Source organism: Tenrec ecaudatus, chromosome 7 (genome assembly GCF_050624435.1).
Source record: "Tenrec ecaudatus isolate mTenEca1 chromosome 7, mTenEca1.hap1, whole genome shotgun sequence".
NCBI lineage: Eukaryota > Metazoa > Chordata > Mammalia > Afrosoricida > Tenrecidae > Tenrec > Tenrec ecaudatus.
The window spans coordinates 124989200-124999927 of record NC_134536.1 but is presented as its reverse complement, the minus strand read 5'-3'; the positions used below and the strand labels follow the sequence as shown (position 1 = coordinate 124999927).

The 10728-nt window shown below is 44.3% G+C and overlaps 1 pseudogene; it reads left to right on the top strand.

The window, feature by feature from the left end:
- Positions 1–6731: 6731 nt before the first annotated feature.
- Positions 6732–9557, top strand: LOC142452496 (nucleophosmin-like; annotated as a pseudogene).
- The last annotated feature ends 1171 nt before the right edge of the window (positions 9558–10728 follow it).

Sequence of the window (10728 nt, the reverse complement as noted above, 5' to 3'; positions counted from 1 at the left end):
CCCGGCGGCGCGGGAGGAGGGGCCGGGGAGGAGCCTGCGGCCGCCCGCCGCCCACTGGCAGCTGCAGTCCGCACGCGCGCAGGCGCTCCGCTGGGCCAGTGTGATGGCCCGGGCGATCGAACCTGCGCCCCCGGGGCCCGGATAATGCTTGCATCTGGCCTTGTGCCTTCTGCCGGCCCTGGGCGGGCTCTCACACCGAAAGATCTGCTCCCCTCCGAACCCATCCCAAGCGCCCTTGGCCTTGCTGGTTCTCTGTGTTGCCAGGTAACGCCCTCCATCTGCAGTGGGAAAAGCCAATACCGATACTGGGTGCCTATGCTCGCTGGGGGTCGACCACCGCACCCAGCAGGCTCGGAGCTGGGGGCTCCTGTCGCTGTGGAATCCACGGGGAAGGACCAGCAGGAAGAGGCCGTCTGCAGGCTTGGAACAGGAAACGATGCCGGGAAGCGGCCGCCTCCGAGCTCAGTGTAAACCAGCTTCAACGGCAGCCCTCCTTCATGGGCAAAGGCTTCCCCCTGAATCCACTTTCTCATGAACTTTTTAGAACTGTCAGAGCCTTTCCAAGGAGAGGCCCTTTTGTGTCCGCAGAGGGGTCGGCAAGGGCAGCCCTAACTCCAGTTTGGGGCTTGACGTGAGTCAAGGGTTCTTGTTGAATTTTAAAAGTCGCCTTTTCTAGCAGCGAGGCGCTCCTGGTGGCACAACGGGTTAAGCGTTGGGCTGCTTGCTAAGTAAGGAAAGGGGTCTGTCTGGTCGAACCTCCCAGCGGCCCCAAGGAAGACGTATGAAGTTGCCTGCTCCCATAAAGATGGACAGTCTTAAAAACGCTGTAAACCCAAACCAAACTCTCTGCCATCAATGATGCCGACTCATTGCGACCCTATAGGACAGGGTAGAACTGCCCCCGTGGGTTTGCAAGACTAACTCTTTACAGGGCTAGAAAGGATTTCTGTCTGATCTAGGGCTACCATGAGTAAGAACTGACAGCAGGAATTTCTTCCCTCCCCCCAGCCCCCACACACACCTTGACGACTGTTTCTCTAACTTTGATGCTGACCTAGCCATACCCCTTTGAGGATACTTTCTCTTCCTCTGAGGTCGGCCAGGTGCAGGAGATCACAATCTGTACGCAGAGGATCATTCCACTACGGACAGACAGATGCAAGATGATGCGTGCATAGCAGGGTCAATCGACCATTACAATCAAACCCCCATGAAGAGGCAAGATTAGGAAAGCAATTTTTAGAGCAGTTCAACCCTGCCCCTCCACCGCCCACCCCCGCCCTGTCATTGTCCTGTGATGGTGCCGTAATAAACTGAAGGGCGCATACACTTTCAAATTATGTGCCTAGAAGGTGGGTTAGAAAGGGGGAAGCGATTACAAGGATCTACATATAACTCCTCCCTGGGGGAGGGACAACAGAAAAGCGGGTGAAGGGAGATGTCGGACAGTGTAAGATAAGACAAAATAATTTATAAATTATCAAGGTCTCAGGGAGGGGGGAAGGGGGAGGGAGGGGTAAAAATGAGCTGATACCCAGGGCTCAAGTAGAAAGCAAGTATTTTGAGAATGATGAGGGTATCAAATATACAAATGTGCTTGACACAATGGATGGATGTCTGGATTGTGGTAAGAGTTGTACAAGGCCCCAATAAAATGATTTTTTAAATTATGTGCCTTGAATCAATTATGCAATTCCACAGAGACAACGGGGCTTTCAAAAAATTATAAGGTGGGGGACAGAATCCATTATTTGAAATCGCATGCTCTCCAAATTTCTGAAGCCCACTTGTATGTATCCACTTATCCCTGTTATACTATTATATTTCATAATCTCTGCCAAATGCCTGCTCTTAGGTATGTCGCCTTTGACTCTCCCATTGTCTTTCAGCCAATCAGGATTTTGTAACATTCAATTCTGTCACAGTCACACCATGGTACACATTTTCCTCCTCACTGCCCAGCACAAAGATCATGGGCATTCTGTGTCTATAGAGGTCTTTCCTCTCTGGACTGGCTTTCTGCTGAAATGAACCTCTTTTGCTTTATTTTAAGCAGCCTCCATGATGATGCTCTATGAAAAACGGATTGGTTTATACCAGTGGTTCTCAACCTAGCTAATGCCAGTGACCCTTTAATATAATTCCTCATATGGTGGTGACCCCCAACCCTAAAATTATTTTCATTGCTACTTCATCACTGTCGTTTTGCTACTGTGATGAATTGGGTGACCCCTGTGAAAGGGTCGTTCCACCCCCACCGAAGTCTCGACCCACAGGTTGAGAAGCGCTGGTTTAGGGTTTGAGCTCGAGACTCAGGAAAAATGGTGCAGAAATCATTTGTGGCGGTGTTCGCTTTTAGGAACTCAGCTGTGAGTTGAAAGGCAGAGGCAGAAAGGTCAAGTGGTCTGCCCCCATAAAGATTCAGAGCTTGGAAACCCTCCGGGAAGTTCAATGCTATCCTATAAGGTGACTGACCATAGGCTGGAATCACCTTCATGGTAGTGAGTTTGGGGTTATTAGTCTTACTTTTTCGAAACATAGATTCGTCTTGTGGAGGTGAAAAAATGCAGGTCAAATGTTATTTTATCTTATTTATTTTATTCTCTGCTTAGGCCCGGGGCCTCTGCAATCAGAGGCCCTAGATACAATCTTGGTTCTCCCATTTATTGGTGGTGTGACCTTGGATGAGATCTTCAGCTTGTGCTTTTCAGTTTCCTCATCTATAAAGTGGAGATAATCCAAGTATCAGAAAGGCCTTTTGAGAATGAAATGGGAGGTAGTTTGAAATGCTTAGGACAGTCTAGCATATGGAAGAAACATAAGCGACGTCCTCTAAAATCTGTTGGTAGCAACTCACAGTCAGTGCCAACCCAGAACCACCCTGCACAACAGAATGAAACACTGACCCATAAAGCCTCGCAGCCAATGTGTCAGTCCATCTCCTGGATTATGGCCTTCTCTTTCACTGACCTTCTGCTTTACCAAGTATAAAGTCCTTCTCCATGGGCGATCCTTACTGATCACCTGTCCAAAGTATGTGAGATGAAGTCTTACTGATCACCTGTCCAAAGTATGTGAGATGAAGTCTTACTGATCACCTGTCCAAAGTATGTGAGATGAAGTCTTACTGATCACCTGTCCAAAGTATGTGAGATGAAGTCTTACTGATCACCTGTCCAAAGTATGCGAGATGAAGTCTTGCCATCCTCATGTCTAAGGAGCATTCTGGGTATACTTCCTCCAAGACTTAAAGAAGCAGTGACTTACCTAAAATAAATATTAGAAGCAATCTTAAAATAAAAACTTTTTTGATAGTACTTCATAAGCCCTCTGTGAAACAAATTTCCCAAAAATATTAATAAGAATTAATATTAACATAATCAACCAAACCATAGTCTGTGCCCTGGAAGATAAAGAAACAGCAGCATAAAATTCTATTCTGTACAGGTGAGCAGTGAGGAATAGGGGAGCTCAGAGAAGTGATTTACTTTTTCTTTTTTTTCTTCAGAATTCAAACTGCTTTCTTAGAATGTTCTTGTCTTGTTATAAAATGGCACAACATCTCCACCTGTGCACATAAAAACTCTTAGCAAAGATTCTTATAAGGTAATTAACATGAATTATCCATTGAGTTCTATATATTCATATATGTTCTGAAATGATTTTTTCTCTTTTTATTTTCCACCCTCTTCTCTATTTGTTTTTTTTTAAATCATTTTATTGGGGGCTCATATAAGTCTTATCACAATCCATACATATATTATTGTGTCAAGCACATTTCTACATTTGTTGCCCTCATCATTCTCAAAACATTTTCTTTCTATTTGAGCTCTTAGTATCAGCTCCTTCCTTTTCCCCCCTCCCCTCTCAAAGTGATTTATTCTTTATTCTGGGAAAAGGGTGGGAGTCAAGAATGTCCAAACTCTTTGCATCCAATGAACAGTAGTTTCACCTGAGACGAGCAGGAGAGAAAACCGGGAAAGAGCCGATCCTTCTTGTAGGAGGAGGCCGACTGGAGGAAAGAATGCGATTCAGTAAAGTTGAGTGTGTCGTTCGGTGGTTGAAAACGCTCGAGGAAGTTAGAAAATGCATGGTACAAATGATTAATGCACTCATTTACGAGGTACCTTGGGAGAAGGTCCTTGTAGTTTGCTTCCAGAAAATTTGCCCTTGGAAACCTTGGGAGCACAGTTTTATGCTGACTCGCACAGTCAGCATGAGTCAGAATCAACTTGGTAGCAACTGGTTCAAAGGTGACACAAAGCAAGAAAATGCTGAAAAGATGAAATTGTTTAAATTATGATAAAATAAAAACTCAAATCAAAACTGAAAAGGAAAGGGATGTCCAAGAAATAACATGATACAAATGACAGGCAATTTAAAATAAATTCACTTGGAGAATCTGGAGGCATTTAAGGAGCCTGCACGGTTCTGTAAAAGTCCTGGTTTCCTCTTAGGGGTTGCGAGTTCAGCTGGTAACTGCAGGGTAAGCCATTCAAAACCACCTGCCCACCTTATGGGAGAAAGCTAAGACTTTCTACCCCACAAAGGCAGTTCTACCCTGTCCTAGAGCATCCCTAAGAGTCGGAATCGACTCTACGGCAGTGAGTTGTGTTTTGTTTTGCAGTTACTAGGAAATAAGCTTTGGGCCGCTGCCCACAAAGTTGGTGGTTCAAATCCACAAGCCACTCCACAAGAGAGAGATGAGGCTATCTTCATAAAGATCTAAAGTCTCACAAACTCAGAGGAGCAGCTCTACCCTGTCCTACGGGGTTGCTGTGAGTTGGAAATGCCTTCATGGTGGTGAATTTGGTTTTCGATTGAGTTGGAATTCACTTGATGGCAGTGAGTTTTGGTCTGGGGTGGCAGTCACCAAACAGGAGTCTCCATTAAAATCTGACCCCCCTGCTCCACCAAAATATTCTCTGAATGGCATAGAGGACAAACAAGTCTGGTCAGAGAACCTCCACTGGAGAATATGCACATGCTCATAATATTGAAAACGCTGCTGTTGGTCTACAAATTTAATTTTTATACATAAGTTAAACTGCTTTTAAAAATACAGAGGAGAAATGACTAGGGTGTTAAGTTTCTATTGTAGTGAGTGGATAATCAAAGGGTGCTCCTGAAGGTTGGTAGAAGGGGAAATAACAGTGTGGTGTGCAGTAACATTACACACACACACACACACACACACACACACAGCAGTGAGGGCCCAGAGCAATTTGTTGCCCTATTTTGTTTTTAGCCTGACAATATTATTTCATAATTTGAACTATGCATGATTGCATTGATGAAACATTTTGAAGTGTTTTTTTAAGATTAGAAAATTGTAGAAGGCAGAGACTTCACCAAGACCGTAGACTTGAAGAACACGCGGAGCTCACCTGGCAGAAAGGGGAGAAAGCCCATTAAGCAATCACAGACTGGGGTGTGCAGAAGCACAGGGGCCTAGACATGAAGGATGCAGCTGGGCAATGTTAGTGCTCCATTGTGTCCAAAGCACCAGGCGCTGGGTCGCATGGCACAGAGAAAGGGATAACCAGAGAGGCTGGGTTTCTGAGTACTGCTAAGGAAGCTGAGTATGAGTTTCTTGAGGATAGGAACCACACTGTTGTGTTAGCCTGGGTTGACTAGAGAAACAAATCCAGAGACATTCATATGTGTATAAGGAAGAGTCTTATATACAATAGCAATCAAATATTGAGCCCAGTCCAGATCAAGTCCATAAGTCTGATAGTAGCCCATATGTCCGATATCAATCTATAAAATCCTCTTCAGACTCACAAAACACCTGCAATGACACTGACTGCAGGAAGATCACAGGCCAGTGGGTGGAAAGTCTTTTGACTCCAGTGGCGGTAAAAGCATCTCAGCACTGGCGTTGGTCTCCACGTGGCTCCTCCAGCTCCAGGGCTTGGGCTTCATTGGCATAGATCCACTCAGGCTCATCGTCAGTAATGTCTCACAGGGAATTAGTGTATCTGGCCTCCAGTGAGCTAATTATCTCCGTGGCACCTCCCAATGAGGTAATCAAGTTGCAACCTGATTGACAGGCTAGACTCCACCCCTTCCCAAATTGACCCCCGATTATGTAACTGGCACAGGTGTTTTTATTTTCCTGTATCTAGTCCAGACAAACCTGTGGGCACAAAGTGTTTTCTGGCTGAATGAATTAATGAGTGAAAGAAAAATATGTTGCGGGTAATAGGGAGGCATTTATGTTTTTAAAGCAGGAGAGTAGTATTGCCTATTTTTAGAAACCATAATTTCATACTGTATAAAAAATGAATTACCATGGGAGATGCCAGAAATAAGGCACAAACTAGGAGGCTGTTGTCATAGTGAAAGATGTCGAGTGAAAGATGATCATGTAAAGCGGAATGGTGCTATTGAGAATGAAAGTGGAAGATCCATTGTGGGGCAGGGCGCACATTTCCAAGTTAGAGCAGAGAGGCAAAGAAAAGGGCTGAGTCCCCAAACCCCAAGATTTTCAGGTGGGAAACAGCTAGAGATAACAGTCATTAATTGGGAGGCAAAATAAGGACAGGTACGGGCTGTAGAAGCAAGAGGAACGGAATTCTACGTGCATTCAGCTAGAAGGGTGTCTGAGAATGGTGCTTTAAAACTGAGACTTCAGGTGTGATTCCGTCTTGCGCTGCTGTGTGTCGCAACAGCAGTGGTTTACCTCTGTTTTCCGTTTCTATCACCGAAGTGTGTGTCACCACTCAATGGAAGATTCGATGGATGTGGACATCTGAGGCCCCAAAACTATCTTTTCGGTTGTGAACTAAAGGCCGACAAAGATGATCACTTTAAGGTTGATAATGATGAAAATGAGTACCAGTTATGTATAAGAACGGTCAGTTTAGGTGCTGGTGTAAAGGATGACTGCAGATTGTTGAAGCAGAAGCAATGAATTATGAAGGCATCCCAATTAAAGTAACACTGGCAACTTTGAAAATGTCTGTACAGCCAGCAGTCTCCCTTGGGGGCTTTGAAATAACACCACCAGTGGTCTTACGGTCTAAGAGTGGCTCAGCACCTGGGCATATTAGTGGACAGCAGTAAGTAGCTGTGGAAGAAGATGCAGAGTCAGATGATGAAGAGGAGGAGGATGTGAAGCTTTTAAGTATATCAGGAAAGAGGTCTGCACCACAAGCGGGAACAAGGTTCCACAGAAAAATGTAAAACTTGCTGCTGCTGCTGATGAAGATGATGAAGATGATGATGATTTTGATGATGATGAAACTGAAGAAAAAGCTCCAGTGAAGAAATCTGTACAGGATACTCCAGCCAGAAATGCACAAAAGTCAAACCAGAATGGAAAAGACTCAAAACCATCAACACCAAAACTCCGAAAACACCGCAAGGCCCTAGTTCCGTAGAAGACATTAAAGCAAAAATGCAAACAAGCATAGAAGCCAATTCATCAATGTGAAGAATTGCTTCCAGATGACTGACCGGGAGGCCGTTCAAGATCTCTGGCAGTGGAGGAAGTCTCTTGAAGAAAACAGTGTGAACAGTTTGTTGAAATTTCCGTCTTATTTCATTTCTGTCGCAGTTGGTATCTGGCCGTCCTTTTTTAGAATGCGGACTGAGAACTTTCCCTACCGTGTCTGATCCATGTCGTCCAGGTTCCTTTGCTAAGAATGAGTTGTCTAATATGCCTGCTTAGTTTGTGAGGCTGGAACTCCACCCTCTGCTTGGTTCTCAGTCTGGACGGAAGGTTATGATAGGGCAGAGGAGGAGCAGTGGTCAGACAAAGGGAAATGGTGGGGAGACAAAAATAAACATGTGAAATAAAACTCAGTATTTTAATAAAGTAAAAACAAAACAAAACTGTGAGACTTGACCCAAGAGTGGCTTGTGAAATCAATTTACTGAATTAAGTATTCATGAAACAAAACATGTATTTCATAGTACGTCACATGGGATAAGGCTAAATATTGTCTTATAAAGCTTTTATTTCCATTGCACATATATGTATGTCATTGACATAAAATGTACCTCCTCTTGTTACCTCTCATAAGGGTTTGATTCCTGGATCCAACCTCAAGTCAGCTGTGTCTCATAGCAACCCTACAGACCAACATAGAACTGCCCCTGGGGGTTCTGAGGCTGTGAGTGTACAGTAGAAAGTCTCACACAGCCAATGTACTAACTCCAAGTTAGAGAGAAAAAGAAACATTTTAGAAAGTGACACCAGTAGGGAGACTGACAGCAACACAGGCTGACTTGATGGGGTCCTACTTAAATTCATATGGATTGCCCATATGGGGGAGCTATGTCTTTTCTAGGACTCAAATCATAAGATGTCAAATATCTACTATAACAACCAGATAAAACAATAAGAGTGACATTTATGATACATAAGTAATCTCCTTTCATATCTTAATGGACCTCCAGGCAGAATTTTGACCTCCAGGCAGGTCAAATCACCCAGAGGATCACATGCCATGTATTTGTCTTTGAGCAATACAGAGTTGTAAAAATTCCATGGAGGCTGGAGTGACGAACAAGGCAGACATAATGTGAGTTCAGCTAACCACAAACAGGGAGCTAGTCTACCGTGGGTCCAAAGAAACACATCTTGGGGACACTTTGCCTTTGGGTCCTCAGGTGGAATCAGGGTTGTCTAGAGCAGCTTGTGTCTATCTGCTCACGAGAGCTCACCGCACTCATCTCCTTTCAACTCTGCTTTCTGGGATTTTGCTTTGATCGCTTGGAATCTGCTGTGGTGGAACTCTTCCAACACAAAACTTGGCAACCACTCCAAACGGAACGCCAAGCAATACGCCTCTGGATGGAACCGTGCCATAGAGGTACCTACTTAAGCTGGTTTGCAGCTCAGCATGAATTCCTGGGCAAAAAACCCACAGCCACCTACTGACGCCGAATCAATTCCAAATCGTGGTGCTTGTGTGTGCTACCAAGTAGTGTTGCACCACACAGGGGGTTGTTTGTTTGTTTGTTTCACTGGCACAGATTTCACATGTCATACAATTTAATCTTTCAATCATCTTAAGGCTTGTGCAATTCTCGCTACAACCAATTTCAGAACACTTTGTTCTCATACTCACTGTTGTTGGCTCCCCATTTCCCACCACCCTGCCCTGCCATGCCCCTAGGCAATTTACCGATCCAGTGGCCATCTCTTTAGATCTACCTATCCTGGTTTTCATATACTGTATATACTTGTGTATAAGCTGAGTTTTTCAGCACATTTTTTATGCTGAAAAAGCCCGTCTCGGCTTCAACTCGAGTGAGGGGCCCACTGTTCTCAGGTGCAGTGTGGGTGTTCTCCGGTCTCTCCCGCTCATCTGTGGGCACCTGCAGCCTCTGTGGGTGGTTCAATGATATTGCCCCTCTTCTTTTCTCCTGCACGCAGGTAGCCTCTCTGTTGTCCAGTGCTGTACTGGGCGAGAACCTGCCCGCTTCTGTGAGCTGGTACCTGGGGTGCACCGCATCCTTGTCAGGTGAATGTGGTTGCAGGCGCTCTTCTTCTCATGTTCTTCCCCAGGGCTGTGACCACGGATGTAGCCTTTACGGTCTGACCCGGCTTTGTCATGCCCCCGTGCTCCATCCAAGCATTGCTGAATACAAGTATCGGTATATCTCTGGTCTTGGATATTCAGTATGTTAATTTACAGTACTTAGTCTGCTATTTTATTTATTGTTATTTTATTAACCGCTATCTGGATCCAGTGTTGACTATGCTTGCATAGGGCAGCCTGTTTTAGGGCTCAGCATATGCACGCTGCGTTGTGAATGCTCTGTGTTACTACATGTGTTACGTTAGTACTTCCCACACATGTGGTAACGCTGCCTATGCAGTAACACAGTGTGTAAAGTTATTGTTGATACCATATTGTTTTAGTTGACCCTCTTTTCCACTTACAGAGCTAGTTTACTGTTTTTATTTGAAATAAATATTTAAAAATATTTAACCTACTGATGCCTCAATTAATGTAGTTTTATTGGTATCTGTTTTTATTTTGAAATTTACCAGTAGCTGCTGCATTTTCCACCCTAGGCTTAATCTCAAGTCAATAAGTTTCCCCAGTTTTTTATGGTAAAATTAGCTGCTTCAACTTATATTCGGGTTGGCTGATACTCTAGTACATATGGTACTTAAAATCATACAAAACCCAACCAGGAAGCAAACAAAAAGCCAACAGCAATGACAAGATGAAACCTAAAGGAACCTCAATGAAAAAGAGAGTAGAAAATATTGAAAATGGGAACAACTTTAAATGGATCAGAAGGGAGATCAAACCTAATTTGCCATCATCGACTAATGAGGATTCACATACCATGCATTTATCTTTGAGCAACACAGAGAGTGTAATGGTCTTTGATTGCCGGACTATTCACATTCCTGGACTATAGTTAAAGGGGGTTTGCTGGAGTCTTAATCCATGTGTGGACTCTGTCATGGTTTTTGGGCTTGTACTGCCATAGCCTTCTGCAAAGCAGGCATTTAAGCTCTGATACTATTTCCTCCTTCAGATTTGGATTTGATTATCTATAATTCTTGGCTCACACAGGCTGGCATGGTTCTTCCATGTGGAAATAGTTGATGCCTCACTTTTCTTGGCTATATGAAGCAGATCACCCGTCCACAACACCATTAAATGGATTCCAAAAGTTTCATTGGTGGCCAACTGCAATGCACTGCTCAAAGACCTCACCAAGGGACCTGGGATGAAGACATTTATTTGAAAG